General features: G+C 38.4%; 1 protein-coding gene across 3 annotated transcripts in view; it reads left to right on the top strand.

The window, feature by feature from the left end:
- The window catches only part of SYT1 (synaptotagmin 1), a 357422-nt gene that overhangs the window by 77903 nt on the left and 261426 nt on the right, over positions 1–18093 (top strand). For 2 of the 3 annotated variants that reach the window (XM_027896089.1, XM_027896087.1), the window contains exon 2: positions 6806–6912. The exons of the other annotated variant lie outside the window; for it this stretch is intronic. The gene's annotated coding sequence lies outside the window, so the exon portion shown is untranslated. The remainder of the gene's footprint in view (positions 1–6805; positions 6913–18093) is intronic. 3 annotated transcript variants of the gene reach the window in all.

The following is an 18093-nucleotide window of genomic DNA, read 5'->3' as shown; positions in this document are numbered from 1 at the left end:
GTTCTGCCTGAGTGCATGTGATAAGTTCATGTTGTTTAAGATTTCTAATTTGATTGTTTATTTATTTCCTAATTTTATGGGTACAGCATTTTTTTATGTTCATAAGTCTTTGCCAGAGGAAATGGCAACCTTCCCTTTAAATGTTGCAGTTAGGAAACAATGCTTGGCAAGTGGATTTTGGTGTTTTTTTCCCTTGTGTATGTGAGAAGAATGGTAACTCAACTCATCAAAGCTGTTTGTAAGGGAAAATGCTTCTTTCCAATGTGATTGGCTAATAAACTACTGTTTTGAAGACAGTCGAACTTGAGATAATGTACAGAATCTTGATAAACTGTGAGTGCATATTACCAGAGTTCTGTGAAGATTGTTTTGTCATCTTGGAAAGGACATGCTGAGTTTTCTAGGTACAGAGTGACACACTGTACATCAGCTTGATGTTGGCAAAGAATATTAAACTCTTATTTTGGCATTACAAGTTGTCAGCTGGCCAATTCAGTTGACTTTAATAATTGCTAATTGAACAAGTGCACAGATCTGGAAGACAGAACCTCAAAAACTTGCCCTTTCTTTTTCAACTTCCTAGTTTTGTGTATTTATGTTATTTTCACTTGTGGCATGAAATAAATCGACTGTTTAGTTTGCTTCTGCGGAGAGTTCTATAGCATGAGATTGATCTTATGTTTGATGTCTTTCATAAGTTGAAGGTCATGCTCATAGTTTAAGCTGGAAATTGTTCTTTAGTAGCAAGTAAATGAATTGATCAGTATGGAATTGAGTTGGTACGACAGGTCAGAATGAGATTTTGAGGATAGAAGTTGGCACAATATAAGGAAAAGTGATGTTTTTGCTCTGTAGTGAACTATTGATTCTGACTTTTAATTGCGTGCTTCAGCATACATGTGGAGGAAGAATGTTTATAGGAAACCAAGATGTCTGTCACAGTCTGCTTTTGCCGTAGGAGAAAAGTTAATATTAATGATCTGAGATGTGGCAAAAGCAAAAAGAATGATAGAAAGTAACATCTTTACATAAGTGCTTAGGCAAAAGCATAGACAGATGCAGAGCATCTCATTGAAATGGAAGAATGGTTCCAAGAATTCAGACGAGGGATTTTTATAGACTTGGACCTACAGTGTTAAGCATCCTATCTCCAACAAGCCATAGAATATTTCCAGGGGAAAGTGGAATAGAATGAGAAGACATCACACGTCTCTTGAAATTTCCCAGCCTCCAACTGTTTTCAGTTCACTCTATCTAATAGCTTAATATCTTTCTTATATTGTGACTCCCAAAACTGCACGCAATATTCAAGATGAGGCCACCCCAGTGCAGAGCAGAGCGAGACAGTCTCCTCCCTCGCCCAGCTGGCGATGCTTTACCTCATGCCTCCCCGGACACAGTTGGCCCTCCTGGCTGCCAGGGCACTGCTGACTCAGACTCAAGTTGCACTGCTTTCCAGCATCTCATTCCCCAGTCTGTACGAACATCCAAGGTTGCCCCATCCCACATGCAGAATCTGGCACTTTCCTTTGTTGAACTTCCCATGGCTGGTGATTCCCAATACCAGTCTGATGTTACCCCATTCACTATTACCTTCTGTGCTCGACCCCTGAGCCAGTTGCTCACCCACTCACATGATGTGTTTGTCCAGCTGTGAGCTGGACATTTTGTCCGGAAGGACCTGTGAGAGACAGTGTTGAAAGCTTCACTGAAATGCAGCAAGATGACATCAACTGGCTTCCCTTGGCTGGGTTACCTTGTCGTAGAATGAAATCAGTTTGGATAAGCAGGACTTTCCTCTCATGAAGCTGTGCTGCCTGTGCATTTGAGCCCTCTGTTTTGATACAAATTATTGCAGAAGATCACGGAAACTCAGTTTTGCAATTGAAGTTATTGACAAACAGCTTTACATAAGGAGATTATAATTTTTAAACCATTGACAATATAGAAATTGTCAGTTGATACTTTTCCTCACAAAACTATTGCATACCTGGTCTGGATGGATGATAAATATCAATAGCCCCATGTTTTAATTAGTAGTGTGATTGTCCTAAATTAATGCAAGTTATGTTAGAAAGGTACAAGGGTAGTGATATTTTTCTGATAGTCTGAATAACAGTGTGTATTTAAAATAGAAGATTAGAGGGAGATCTGATAAAAGTAATACAGGCTGGAATGATGTCTGGATATTCCAGATCTTATTTAAGGTCATTTATCATGTAACAAACAGTTCATAATGTTTCGTGGGGTGAAGCTTAAATATTGTGCTTCAGTGTAATTAAGAATCATTTGCAGTAAAATGAAAAGATCATCCAAATCTCTACATATGTCACCTGATAAATGTAGGTCAAGGCTGACTGAAAGGTCTTGCTGGTCTACAGATGTGAGATTATTAAAAACTCCTGTGTTTGTTTCAGAGTGAAGATAACTTCAGTATATTTCAGACTGAAAAAAAAAAAAAAGGTTTTTGTTTAGTATGGGAGATATGGAATACAGTCAGAAGTCCCTTAAAAAAATAATAAAGAAATATAACTTCTGTCTTCCAGAACTAAGAGAAGCTTGGGGTTTTGTTGGTTTTGGTTCTTCTTTTTTTTGTTTTGTTTTGTTTTTTGTTTGGTTTTTTTTTGGAACAGTGATGCTCCATGAAATTATTCAGTCTCTTTCTATGTTTCTGAATATTCTAAACTTTTAAAAAACTGAGACAAGTATACACAGTGAAGAGATACATTTTGAAAACTAGCTGAAGGGATTAAAGAATGTCTGAATCTTGTACCTCTGCAGTTTGTGTTGGTAATAAAAATATTACACACTACTGGATTGCACTGTGAGTGCTGAATACTAGGAGCATGTAGTAGTCAAATATGAGGTAGGTGGGCTACAGCTGTAGCATTATTAACAGTGAAACAGAATACTATACTTATTGACAGGTGCAGAAAAATTAATTAAGTCGTTTTCTTCTGAACGTTAGTTTAAATTAAATTGTTGACATGATATCCCTATATTGCAGTCCCAGGTAGTGTCCCTGCTTTCTTTCAAAACCTCAAATAAAGTTTTCTAGTTAAAAAAAAAATCTCAGGTGTACACATCCAAAGGTGTTTTATCCCAGTCCTTTGTAATAGATATGATGGCAGGATGACATTGTAAATTTTCTCAGTTTTATACTTTTTCTCCCTGAATCTGTTAATTTTTTATAACATAACTACTGGTGATCCCTTAAGTTTGCAGATGTAAATAGCCAGTGTCAGTATGTATTTTATGCAGAATAGAACTATGCCTCCCAAAAAATACCTCCCAAGGAGAGGCTGTCTGGTAACCCTCAATTTAGCTCAAATTATAGAAATCAATCTTTTCTATGGACAGATTTGTTTTTTCCCAGAAAGAAAGGAGAGCAAACTCCTTTATCTGCATCTTCCAGTGTTTCTCGTAGCATCCTTCATAAGTTGGTCATTTAACTTTCTTGATAAGAAAGCCTTTTCCCATCACCTTTTAATACCTACTGCCTTCTTCCTCTCTCTCTTTTTGCATTTTCCTCCAAATGTTTGTACTACTGGGGAGGTGTCTGAGAACCAGGCTTTTGTTGGAGAAAGACTAGTTCAATAAAAATATACCACTAGTTTAAGTATCTTTTTTATGAAATTAAAAAAGCAAGACACGAAGTGAAACAAACACCCCCTGCCCCCTCACCTCCATTTTGTTTGCATTTTGTGTGCATTTTGTAACTCCCATAGACAACATATAAAGGTTTTCCACAGAGACTATTAGTATTCTGGCAAGCTCTCACTTGTGGTCCATAGGCCATCAAAGTGCTGACAGATGCACTGTTGCACAGGAATGCGAAGATTATATTTTCGTGTCTGTATGTACCCTGCAAAAACCCAAAACATTCAGATTTCTCCTTGCTACTCTGTTCCAGCTCACTCAAGCCATCTGCTTGCTTTTCCTGCTGCATTTGGTCTCATTAGTCATGTTCACATGTACTTCAGGCTGCTTAATTTCATTATGCAAAGTATTATGCACTGTTCATCCAATAAGTGAGAGAGGTTCATTCTGCTCCTCAAGGGACTTGTAAAAAGAATTTTTAAATCTCTAAGAAAACCTGAAAATTCTTGTTGAAACATGGATCATGTTTCACTGTTACCTATATTAAAACATACTAAAACTTAATTTACTGATTTGTCTGTCTTTTCCCGACTCCCAGAGGTTAACTCATGTCTCCTTAGAAATATTTGCATCGAACTAGGATTTTTTGACACAGTTATGATCTACTACACATCATATTTGAAAGTTTCCTTTTTGGTGGAGTTAGATTTTCTGCCTAGCAGTGAGATTACCAATTCTGAACAGAACATGTTTGTGGTCATCCCTGTGACTATGCACTGGAATTAGCAAAATCCTAAGCCTTTTGAAAATAAAAGGAATTCACAGAGGAAAGAGAGATTTGTTAATAATGAAGATTAAAAAAAATCCATTTGTGGTCATTGCTGAGTGTGCTCCGGCTTCTCAAAACTCCTGACGCTGTGATAAACTCACAGTATTCCCATGAAGTGACTCAACAGACTTTATGTTGCAAGATGAAAAAGATAGAAAAAGAGTTTCCCGTGATGGTTTTTAATAACTCCTCTGTGTGTTATCCCAGCTGGAACTCTTCTGGGACCCCAGTGGACAAAAGAGTACCAGTGTGGGAGAAAATTGGTCAGCATTTTGCTGAGGAGGCAATGACCAAGGCTTGATGGGCAAAGGCAGTGGATTAATAATCAACCTGGATAGTATCAACCTGGATAAAAATTGGACACAGAGTGGGAAACTGGGACTGACTAGACAAAATGAGTCAGAATTGGCAGGGAGCTCTAGGAAGACAGATTTTATAAGGAATAGGATAACTGGACAGCAGATGTAGAGCTGCCAACATAACTGCCAGTAGCATCAGCCAGTAAATCCTAGCTAGAAAGAACTGGGAATGATTGAGAAACGAGCCAGGAAGGCAGGAAATGGAATTCAATGGGAGTTTTGCTTGGGTATGCAGGAACTTAAAATCTATACTACGTGCTCTAAAGAAAAAAAGGGTGGAGGAGAAATGAGCATCCATTATTGGGTGTATAAAATTAGTGGATTTTAGTATCTTGAAAAAAAATCCATCATGAAAATAATAATTTAATTTTAAGAATCTGCTCTGTAAAGTATATAAATTCTAGAGCATTCACAGAGTAGGAGGGATAAACCTTTTAAATTCCTTTAAAAATAACGTAGGCACTGGATAAGCATAGCTACCCACAAAAAATATGTGACTCAGAGACTGTCATAAAGCCTCAGAAAAAGACTGAATGAAATTTTGAGTGCTTGACATTGCAGCAATGTCTTTTTATTAATGTTGTGGTTTGCATATAATGAGTTTAATTTTACTTTGTTGTTTTGATAAATAAATACATTCTATCTAGACAGCCACAAGCTACAAAATAATTGTTGACTCTGAAAGCTGGAACATTTTTAACCAGCTTTTCCTGATAGTTATTTCATAAAAGCCCTAGGTCCTGGAGTAAAGGAAAGGATTTAGTCTTTCTTTTCTGATGGTGTTGTAAATTCTTGTGCCCCCTGACTTTGGTGACTGTAAATTCAGTGCCATACACCATGCTGATATGGGCTTTATTCCCTAAAAATTAGAAGGCAAATAACAGGTATCAACATTTACAGAAAATTCCATCATTTTTGCAATACTGATTTCTTAGTGCTTAAGTGCTGAAAAAAAGAGATATTCCAAAGTATTGTTTAAAAAATATCTTTATTTCTTACAAGATTTGCTGTTTTATATATTGTCAAGACTAACTAACTACCAATACTGATGGTATTTCCTCCTAAGGAAAATATCAAAAGTGCTATGTACAAGATATGGGGACCGAGAACAGCTTTTTTGGGGTATGATTAAGGAAGTGGGCAAGGATTAAAGGCATTTAAGACTGAGAAGGTTCCTTATACCAGACTCTTTGTGTGACATTCAGCATATTGTTTCGTTTTTGTGTACCTCAGCTTTCATCTGTAGAACAAATATGTTGATATAGCTTTATTCCTATCCTTTCTTATCTCAGGGATTTGATTTATAAAAATCTTAAAGATCTCTAACAGTCTTGTTCAAACAATGTCCAGCACAGTGAGGATTCAGTCTTAACTGGAGCTTCTAGTCACAGCTGTGGGGGAAATTTAATTTAATTAATTTAATTTACCAGAATAGGACACTCTGTAGGAGAAAAATAGAAGAGCTGAGAAGGAAAAAGATTAAAATCTGTAGTATTATCTGAATAGTTCTAGGAAGTTGTTTGAGTCTAATATTGAATTGACTCATGTCACTTTTGGCCCTTAATCCAAACTGTTTTGAAATGGTCTGTTTGTGTATAGAAGTTAAAAAATATCCAAGTATAAATCCATATCCTTTTGGTATTAAATGAATTCACTGAGCATGCTAAGTTAAGGAACCTTGTGGGTTACAGCAGTAGAAGAATACAATGTGAGATCACTGCAATTCACTGTACTTAGCTCTCTGATGAAATCTGCAGAAATGTATAATATTAGAGCACAATAAGAAAACAGTCCAAATCAGTCCATGATGAAGAAAACTTGTTCATGTCTTTTTTTTTCTAGGTCTCTTAACTATCTGATTAACTCTCATGATAATCAGCTGTGGGCAATCAGCTGAAGGGCACTGGACAAACCAAGTATATTTAAAGGAATTTTTAAGCAGCAGTTGTGTGCAGGCAAAGATGGAAAATACAACAGGAACTGGCAAGTGTTTACATGAAATGTCTTTCTTTTAAAGGGAGAAAAGGGATTTTTTTTCTGAACTGTGAAGAAACTAGAAAGTGACTGATAGAGCCTTCATTCAAGATTTCCCTGTGAAAACTGCGTTGATGCCAATCATATAAGGTACCTTAAACAAACACAGATTTTGTTACCTTTCATACTCTATTAAATACTTTAATACATAGAAGTTTCCAAGAAATCAAATGGAAGTAGTAAATAAATTTAAGAAATAGCTTTTTCTGATGCAAAGTCTGTTAGATTAATGAACACACAATTATGTGGCAATACGTGATAATTTCACTCTGACAGTAAAGATGAAAAATATCCAGTTTATATGTATTTGTTGTTCAGATAGTAGTTGTATTCTTTGCCTTCTCTCACTGTCAGCTTGCATTTTATCAAATCCCAAGCTGTCATGGTTCGTTATCCATAGATGATCTTGAGCAGTCTTGCATCACAAAAAAATATGCTCTGGCATCTGCCATTGTGCACCACTAAACAGATCACTTCTGAGTAAGGTTTGTCTTTGATTAATACATTCGGTAGCATGTGTCCTTATGTTTTTGCCTCTGAGTATCTTAGCTGATGTAAGCTGCATATAGTACAGTACTGTGATTTTTCAGGTGACAGATAAAATGTCAGCTGTGCCTTTTTAGCTAACAAGTTCTATTTGAGTTAATGCTTGTATGGAAGTTTTTATTTCCTTAAGGTTGTTACATTAATAAGAGACTGTTCTTTTTTTGAAAGACAATTAGTAAAAATGCACAGTGCTCATAGACATTAGAAAATTAAAGTCCCTTCATTCCTCTAATTTACGTGTCTGTTTAGATATGGTTGTAGGGGGAAAATGAATGTGTATTTTTTAAGGATGTTCTAAGTTAATTATTTTACTGTTTTATTCAGATAACATTTGGAAATTGTTTTTTTACATTGCTATTGTCACTGTTTCACCTGAAAATATTTTTTCAGCAGTCAGCAGTGGAAATTTATTACTACCCATTTTAGTTTTGCTTTAGTACTTCTTAAGTCAATAACTATTTTAAATTAATCAATGAAACTGCTTTTAGGAAATTGCATGGATACTTTTTTGAATATGTTAAATATACCTAGCATTGCTTGCTATAGCCTTGGTAGACTGTCTTAATCCAGTCACTTTGACATTTTCTCCAGGGATGAGGAGAGTAAGACAAACAATCTTAATTCTGGTAAGATTCCTTATAATGTCCGGGCTTGATGCAATTTTGGTGAAACATTACGCTAAACTCAGTCCTTGTAATAATGTTTCTGAATAATCTGAAGATATTTAGAGGACTTTTGTTTGCATGTCACTGTTCCCATGCAATTAACTGTCATGTTTGCAAGGGTTTCAAGGCTTCGTTTGGGTTAGAGCTTTTCAAGTTTTTCCTAATTTTGCAGATGTTTCACAGAGAACTTATAGAAGTGGAGATCATCCACAGTTCAAACGAAAAGCAGCAACATTTAAAGAAAATGAAAAATGTCAGGACACTGCTCAATGAAAGTTCACAAAACAAGTGAAAAGCCACATGAAAATGTAAAACAATATGTCCTCAAAGTAAATTGTCCCCAAATAAAGAACTTATTTGGAAAGAATACTGATATTCATTTGTGTTGTAGAGCAGATGTTGTGAGACTAACTCTGAATGAGTTCAGCAGTGGCTGTTATTCTACCCAAATTTTATTTTATTTTCAGTAATAAAAACCATTAGAGTTCCATGCTGAAAGTGGAAAAAGGGGGGAGTGAGAGAGAGAGAGAGAGAGAGAGGTTACCCCTCACGAGGGAAAATGGAGGGTTGGGCACTGATCTCTTCACTCTTGTGACCAGTGACAGAACTCAAGGAAACAGCAAGTTTCCTGTTCCTAACTTATGAAGCTGAGTTAGGGAGGTTAAGGTTGGATATAAGGAGAAGGTTTTTCACCCACAGAGTGAGTGGTTGAGCACTGGAACAGGCTCTCCAGGAAAGTGGTCAAAGCACCAAGCCTGACAGAGTTGAAGAAGGGTTTGAGCAATGCTCTCAGGCACATGGTGTGATTCTTGAGGCATCTTGCGTAGGGCCAGGAATTGGACTCGATGGTTGTTATGCTTCCCTTGCAACTCAGCAGATTCTACGATTCTGAGAAAAATACTTTGTTTTCTAATTCTCCTGTTTCTGTTCCTATTCCACTGAAAATTGCAAATGAATTTGATTGAAGTACTAGTGTGTTCATCATGCTGATAAAATTAATTTCCATCTCTTTTCACTATCATGCGTATCTCAGTTACAGGCAGTTTCTTCTGAGAATATGAAATACTATCTATGAATGTCTGAGAATAAGTCACCAATGTTATAACTCAAACTAATTTAAATAAAAGCAAATGTTTTGAGATTTGAAAGTTGAATTTTCATTTGAACAGTAGCTTCAAGGACTTGCATGCACATTTGACTGTCTTGTGCCCTGAAGTGGATTGATAAAGAGATTATCCACATAGACCCATGAGCTACAATAAGGTTCACAGGAATGTGAAATAGAATAAAGTTGTCTGTAAGGTAAATATGAAGTGGAAAAGCAAATTAAAGTAAAAATGAAATATGAATGAATCCATGAGAATTTAAAAGAATCTACTCCGGTAACTTAAGGATGCAACAAAACCTGAGGATCTGATGCACAAATCTGAACTAGAAATGCTTCTTAATCTGTCACCTGAGTCACTGAATTTGTTTGGTAGGTACCTCAGTGTGCTGATGTCATTATAATACATTACAAATTGGATTAAAGGGGATACTCTGTAATAAAGAGAGCCAGTAAGAAATATCTTCAGAGACTTCAGAAGTTCTTATTGAAACACAAAATAATTGCAGAATGTTAAGTGTTGCAAGGAGTCTTCCTTTTTAAAAATGCCATCGTATTGGCAAAAATATTCCTTTAAGTGTTTTAGATGCAATTTCTCTTTAATACTACTTTTCATTTAGAAATATCTATGGTGTGTGTTTTGGTGGTATATTTTGCTTTTATTTGATGATAGTAGCAAGGATGAAAGCAGTTGTCCTCTTACAGGAACTGTTACTTCCACTATAGTTGCTTTGGACATTCTAGAAAGTAGAGTGGTGCTCAGGTCAGCACTGAGGAAATCTCCACAGAGCACAGAGGAAAGCTGTGAATAGTACAGGTCCAGAATCAGGAGGCCCTAGATAAACCAGTCTAATGGTGTGAACCATTTTAATTCAAGATACTATGCCAGTTGATAGCAAAACTTGCTTGAGTTCTTTCCCCTTTTCTTGCCTTAGAAGTATTTAATTCATAGCCCATTTATGAAAGACAAGGAATCGTGGAATCCTGGGACTGTTGCAATGAACACCAAAATTTTAGGTGAACAAAGGTTGATAGACTGTAAACCTGTCTCTAAAAATATAAATGTTTGTAAAATTTCTTTTTCCTGTGTTTTTACCTCCTTTTATTATCAACTAACACTTCCCTTAATTTCTCTTTTGGAAGCCTGCAATCCACTGATAAATTAACATCCCTAGGCTGTAGATGGATACATCTTGCATACTTTAATCGTTGCCATCTTAAAATAAACCATTAAGCAACAGTTAAAATGAAATGTTACATAGATCTCTGGTGCATGCATCCATTAAAAATGGCAAGAACAATAAATGCAAAAATGACTTGAATTAATGTGTTGAAATTTACTAAACTCTGTATAACCTCCTTAGCTGAAAGTAAATTCAAGTATCTTGTACTGGCAACATAGGCTGCAATGAGATTTATGGAGTTTGACGATTCAGGATGAATCAGATATACTGAAGGCTTTTTTGGGGAAAATAAAATCTCACAAAGTAATACAGTCAAGTGCAGATATTACTCTCCTTGTAAGAAAGAGATTAAAATTACTGGTGCAAAAAAGGCCTTTTTCTTCCTACAGTGCTGCATTTATTGTGTTACAGTCTAAAGCTGCAGCAATTATACATAAGCTGTTAAACAACATGAGAACAATCAAACAGTTGGCTCACTGAGCCAGAGGTGGTACTTTGAGCCCTTGCTGTTTCTCCCAGTCAATCTCAGCATCAGTAATGGTCAGAAAATAGACGCTCATTCTGCTGCATATGTTTATGTGGCAGGGGGAACATGCCTTTTCTTTCCTTTTTGGCAAGCAAAAAAACCCCTAAAATTGCTCAGGAAAATATTAGATTTATGGGAAAAGTATGCACTTACAAGTGCACACCATACCTGGGAAGAGAATTGTGTTTTTTAAGTGGCTGGATAAAAGCCCCACTAGATTCTATAGGATGAAGCCAAGAAGCTGGCAAAATTCAAAGCATTTTTTGATTTATATGAAAGTGAGAATTGTAACAGTGGGGTTCTTCAGGGCTCCATCCTCAGCCCAGTTTTCTTCAACGTTCTCACTAATGACTTGGACGCAGGACTCAAAGGAATAATAAGAAAGTTTGCAGATGATACTAAATTGGGAGGAGCTGTCAACTCCCTCGAAGGCAGAGAGGCTCTGCAGAGAGACCTTGACAAATTAGAGATGGGGAATCACTAACCATATGAAGTTTAACAAAGGGCAAGTGCTCAATTCTGCACCTGGGACAGGGCACCCCTAGTTGTGTGTACACACTGGAGAATGAGAGGCCAGAGATCAGCACTGCAGAAAGAGACCTGGGGGGTCCTGGCAAGTTGAAGATGAGTCAGCAGTGCCCTGGTAGCCAGGAGGGCCAACCGTGCCCTTGCGGGGGATCAAGGAAAGCCAACTGGTCGAGGGAGGCAACTGTCCTTCTCTGCTCTGCACCGGTGTAGCCTCACCTGGAACGTTGTGTGTAGTTCTGAGTGCCACAATAGAAGAAAGGTATAAAGCTATTGAGAGCATCCAAAGGAGGGCAACAAAGATGGTGAAGGGCCTTGAGGGGATGCGGCTGAAATCTCTTGATCTGTTCAGCCTGGAGAAGAGGGGAGACCACTGACAGGACCTGAGGAAATGGCATGAAGCTGAGTCAGGGGATGTTAAGGTAGGATATCAGGAGAAAGTTTTTCACTCAGAGCATCGTTTGGCAGTGGAACAGGCTCCCCAGGGCAGTGGTCACAGCACCAAGCCTGAAAGAGTTGAAGAAGCATTTGGACAATGCTCTCAGGCACATGGTGTGATTCTTTGGGTATCCTGCATAGGGCCAGGAGTTGGATTGTGATGGTTCCCTTCCAACTCATCAGATTCTATGATTCTTTGAGTAAATTATTGCAAGATTTTAGGGGGTAGAAAAAAACCCCCACATGTAGGGCAAAATAAATGGATAAGTGGGTAGGATGTTCTTTCATGAAATGAATTATATTCCTGATAACTATTGCAGGAGATCATGTGTATTTTTTAAGTAATTGATCTTGTTATTTTTCACAAAGAGGATACAGGATTAGGCAGACCATAGATTTAGATTGGTTCAGAACTCCTCTGGTTCTGTTACAGATTTGGTCAGGCAACAAAGAAAAAATTTTGTGACAAATTGGCTCAGAAAAACCCAGCAGGGTATTTCTGACCATCTTTACATCTGAATAAATCTGGATGGACATTTTGAGAAACCGCAGTGTGAAGTTAGGGGAACAGCTGTGATCCAAGTCTCATATGCACAGTTATTTTCCAAAGTCCATTGAAATTGTGAGCCTGAAACAGTCCAAGGGTATAGTTTCACGATAGCATTTTTGCTGGAAGTGATGATCTTATGCTCCCTTTTTGTTCCAGCATTAAAAGTGAAGAGAGTAGTTTTCAGCCAGATAAGCCTTTTTGCTACCACACAAGAAAATAGTGCAGTGATGTGCATCTGAAAAGTAGGGCAGAATCTCTTCTCTTTTGGCAGCAGCAAAGCCTTAAATCAGTTTAAGCAGCTTCTGAAACCACTCCAGAACTTTTGAGTCTTCACAGAAGGTGGCTGGGGGCAGCCGGTGCTGACACCACCATATACTTTCTATGTAGCAAGTATTGCTCATCTCACTATTAGCAAGTGTGCTTAGCACTGTAATGAAGAATGAATGAACTTTGGCCACTTTGTATAATTGAACTACCTAAACTAGTAAAAGTCAGTTCCAAATTTGATCCCTAGGTGTGGTGGGTTGACCTCAGCTGGCTGCCAGGCTATCACAGTGATGAGATCTGTCCGACACAGATAAGACTTTGTATTTTTAAAATATACAAGGTTTCATATGGCACTCCCCTTGAGATAAGGACAGGTGGGTCACTTACCAGTTACTATTCATGGGCAAAACATAATTGACTCAACTTTACTTCTTTATTCCCAACTCTCTTGCCTACCTCCAATGAGAGTGCAGGGAGGTAAGGGATGAAGGTTGTGGCGAGTTCACAACAGCTGGTCCCTGTTACTCCTTACTCCTCATGCTTTTCTCCTTCTCCAACATGGCATCCTCCAAAGACTGCAGGGGCTGTAGGGGAATCTCTGCTCCAGCTCCTGGGGCATCTCCTTCGCTCTTCCTTCTCTCACCATGATACACACAGGGCTGTTTCTCACACTTTTCCCCCTCATTTCTCACACTTTTCCCCCTCATTTCTCACTGCTGGGCAGTGTTCTTGCCCCATCTTAAATATGTTTCCCAGAGGTGTTCCCACCTCAGCTGTGAGCTCAGTCATACTCTGTATTGGGTGCATTTCAAGCCATCTGGAACCTGCTGTGACCAGCCTGGGGCAGCCCCTGCCTCTCCTCACAGTGCCCTGCAGCCCCTGCTGCTAGTACTGGGGCACACTGGTGCCCCAGAAGCCAAGGTGCCTTTCAAACAGTTTGAGCAGGCAGTGAAAGCAAATGTAATTTTCTCAGGCTAGTCTGGAAAACTTTTTTCCTAACCTCGTCTCGCAGACTCCAGTAGTAGACCAACAGTTGCACAAGAGCTCTTCTTTGTGCATGCCTCTGTGAATATGAACAGAATAAATCCCATCGTGTATTTTAGGGAAATTGTAGTTTTTCATTTCATCAGTGCTGTGCTTATGGTAGATACCAAGTTATTTGCAATGTTATTTTGTATTTATCCATTATGAATGTTAAGTATAGCTGAAAATTTCTACTAGAAACACAAGTAGTCTGTTTTTTCCCACACTGCAGTTTGTAGCCCATCATGCACTGCAGCAGGTTCATTGTGCTGATCAGGTTTGCATGAGTTTCACCTGTAACCTTTCATATATGGCATTGAAAAGAAAAAAAAATTTATATTCCTTCCATTAGAATATTAAAAAATATTTGCCTTCTGTATCACTGTGAATCCAAAATTTGTACGTCCTGGATGTGCAAAACGTGGAAAAGAGAGAAGTGGGTGCTGGAGAGCAGGTCTGGCCCAGGCTGGGGCAGGCTCCCAGTGGGTATCCAGGTCTCCAGTTGCAATCAGGCAGACCTGCTGTATCCCTTCTAGTGCCCACCTCTTCTCTGGGGTTGCCTGTTTTTGCACCATTAGTTAGGATCTTGAGATAAATACATCCTTTGCTGTTCTCCCACTGTTTCCTTGGTAAATTGTGTGAATACCAGTTCCCATTTTATTATCTATAACTTCTGTCTGCTAGTGTCAGAAACAGAGTCATACTTTGTCCTTTACAGCATGACAAACTGGTTGGAACTGTTGGCACAAACAACTGGTTTCTTTTGTTCTCACATTAAAAGAAGATTCGATATGAAACCTAGTATATTTTAAAAATACACATTCTTATCTGTATTTGACAGATCTCATCACTGTGAGAGGTTCAAAATTTGTGATTCTCTGTAAAATTTAATTTTCTGGCACTTTCCAACAACAGCTTGTCTCCTACTGACATGTAGAATTTGATTTTGTTCAAACATCTTTTGTTTGTCTGTCTCCTTGATATTGATAACAGTGGCTCGTGGTAATGCTTATCTCCTTTTGATTCTGAAAATGTAATAAAGAAGAAAAGTACAAAGTAATAGTTACACGCATTAGTTAGCCAGACATCCATCAAATCTTTGTATCAGACTTAGCTTTTCAGATAAGTCAAGAAACAGAGACTAAAAGCAGTGGTAGCATGGCAAACATGCCCACAAAACCAAGTAAATCATTGCCAAACAGGGAATGAATGAAGACAGATCTTTCTTGTTCATTCATGAGTTTCTTTGTTCCCTTTTCCAGGTCGCTTTCTGAACAAATTGTAAATTACTAATTGCTATAGTCTCTTCATAGCTGCTATAATTGCAGTCTTCAGCTTATGTGAATCTTGGGTCCATTCCCCAAATTCTAGGGAATGTGAGTGGAATAGGAAGTCACTGAAAAGTGGTAAAATAGTCTTAATAGTCTGTTATATACAGATAGGAGTAGTAATTTAAAAAATAGTATAGCATTGCAAACACATAGAACTTCATCTCATCTGTAAAAGAAATCTATCATTAAAGAACTAGGAATATAAATATGTACAACTGTAGACATAAATCTTGGTTTTTAGTTTCCAGTTTATGAGAGAAAATAATGAATATTTATATGCAAACATGTTTATATACATTACTTTGATATGTACTTGTGGATAATGAAATGGACAAGTACATTCTGGTGTATTTAGATGTACATATAGGGAGTATTTGGTATATATTATAGAAAAATAGGAAATTGTGATGGTTTTTGGGTTTTAACATATGTAGATGTTTATTTGTACAATGTTTGTCTGCAAGACACTTTTTTTAATATACATTTCTTGATTGTACATTGCTGTATGTACACAGTGATTCTGTAGTGAGGCTTTGATTTTGTAACTCATGGTCTGAGCAGCCAGATTCACTGCTGACTGAAGATTGCAGGGAGGAGCCTGTATATTTCACTGGCAGGGTATCTGATTTGATAAGAAGAACAGTGGCTGTCTGCTTTATATCGTGGGAAAATTAAAAGTGATTTTGGCTTTCTGGAAGTCTGTCAATAAGCTTTGATAGCAGTAAACAAGTTTTAGCTATGCTGTGTGCCATGGAAGTCTGCATGGTGTGGCCTGCTTCTTAGGAGAAGCACAGACAGAAGCCAAGATTTCCTGAGCTAGTCATATAATTCTTTAGAAGCTTCTATGAAAGAAAAAGTGAGGTGGGTACAGCTGTGTGAAAACCATACCCCTGATGATCAGAACGTAGGTGAAGAAGATATATATATATATATATATACCAATTGATGAGGGCTTAGAAATTTACCCTAGACAGGGGGAGCTCATTTTGTGTAGCTAAGGCTGTTGGATTTCAGTTCCCAGACCAGATCCTGCTTATATGGTGGCTTCCAAGTTCCATTGTCAACATAGAACCTCCTGAGTAAAGCTCAAGAGGCTGTGCAGCTAAAAGTATCTATCACTCCTCACATACCCCAGACAGGTATTTGGGGAGAGAATGTGTCATGCACACTACCTGGTGCCTTTTTGACAGCTATACATGAGGATAGTCAGGAGGATCAGTTTTGGAGAGTGTCAGCACAGCCAGCAGGTGGTACAATAAAAGACATCTGGTATGTTGGCTTTTGTAAGTAAGATTTAAAGTCTACTGAAATAGTAGTAAAAAATAGTAGTAAAAAAATTAAAGAGAGAGGGTGAAGACAGGAGAGAGAGCTTCCATCTTGTCATGCTGTTCCGTCTCTGTGTTAGTAACAAAAAGGCTACAATGAAATGGGATCCCTTTGCATTCTCTAACCCTGAATGCCATTTGAAAAATAAATGTCATTTTTTTGAAGAAATGACCCACATAAAAGTAGAGAAAGCAGTCCTACTTTCAGGGACAGAGGAAGAAATGGATGACAGCACATGGACATCCTTAGAATAGGTGATTAGTTTTGGCATGGAAGATGCAAGCTAGCTGTAGTGAATTCTGTGAAAGACAGCTATTACTACTTTTGTTTGACAGCAGAAGTCTAACCTGCATCAGTTAGAATTTCCTTGTACTGCAGCAAGTAACGACAGTTAAATAAGATTGACAAATTGTTTCAGCACAAATTGATTATATGTGAAGGGTGTTGGCTGCAGAATTTCATTCCACTGCTGCAAAACTGTACGTAATGCATACACAAGGGTAGGCCAGATGTACTTCTAAGCTCAAATTAATTCTGTAAAAAAATTGTTGTTTATAACACAGTAACATACAGGTTTTATAAAAAATCTTTTCAATCCCTCTCTACTGCTATGTGTTCTGCTGCTTCTTTTTCCACTAGCAGCCATATGATTGTTTTCAGATTAATTCGTTTCCCATTTGTGCTGCTGAAAGATGGATAGGTTCAGACTATGCTATAGTGAACAGTGTTTTGAAATATACATTTTATTGTTTTTTGTAAACAGCGTGAAAGCAACCAACCTTGCAATTCTCATCCTGTGTCTTTATGTGTAGAATATTACATAAGAAATGTGAGAAACATATTCATGCATGCAGCTGTACATATATAATGAAGCCTCATGCTTAAGGCTGCTCAGGTGTTTTTGTTCTTGAGAGAAGCACAAGGAAGTTGGAAGATAATGGTAACCTGCCAGTTACTCAGTCAGTTTGGTGTCTATGAATCAGCTGCTTCTGATGCATTGTTCATAAATAAGAAGGACGTGAAAAACATTATTTTGAGTTGGGTAATTTTTACTTTAACTTTCCCATCATACTTTGTTCATAGAATCATAGAACCAACTGGGTTGGAAAAGACCTCCAAGATCATCAAGTCCAATCCTTGATCCAACACCGCTGTGGTTACTAGACCACGGCACCAAGTGCCACATCCAGTCTCATCTTAAAAATCTCCAGGGATGGTGAATCCACCACCTCCCTGGGCAGCCCATTCCAATGTCTGATTACTCTCTCTGTAAAAAATTTCTTCCTAATATCCAACCTAAACCTCCCCTGGCAGAGCTTAAGACCATGCCCTCTTGTCTGGTTGCCTGGGAGAAGAGACCGACCCCCACCTGGTTACAACCTCCTTTCAGGTAGTTGTAGAGAGTGATGAGGTCTCCCCTGAGCCTCTCCTTCTCCAGACTAAACAACCCCAGCTACCTCAGCCTCTCCTCACAGGACTTGTGCTCAAGTCCCTTCACCAGCCTTGTTGCTCTTCTCTGGACCCGCTCCAGCACCTCAATGTCCTTCCTGAACTGAGGGGCCCAGAACTGGACACAATACTCAAGGTGTAGCCTCACCAGTGCTGGGTGCAGAGGGACTATCACTTCCCTGCGCCTGTTGGCCACACAGTTCCTGATCCAGGCCAGGATGCCATTGGCCTTCTTGGCCACCTGGGCACACTGCTGGCTCCTGTCAGCTTCCTGTCAATCCGGATTCCCAGGTACCTTTCCACCTGGCTGCTCTCCAGCCACTCTGTGCCCAGCCT

Source organism: Empidonax traillii, unplaced genomic scaffold (assembly GCF_003031625.1).
Source record: "Empidonax traillii isolate 1590-97213 ecotype Southwest subspecies unplaced genomic scaffold, ASM303162v1 scaffold477:size924519, whole genome shotgun sequence".
In the NCBI taxonomy this organism is placed as follows: Eukaryota; Metazoa; Chordata; class Aves; order Passeriformes; family Tyrannidae; genus Empidonax; species Empidonax traillii.
The sequence above is the reverse complement of the archived record's forward strand: the minus strand, read 5'-3'. Positions and strand labels throughout refer to the sequence as shown.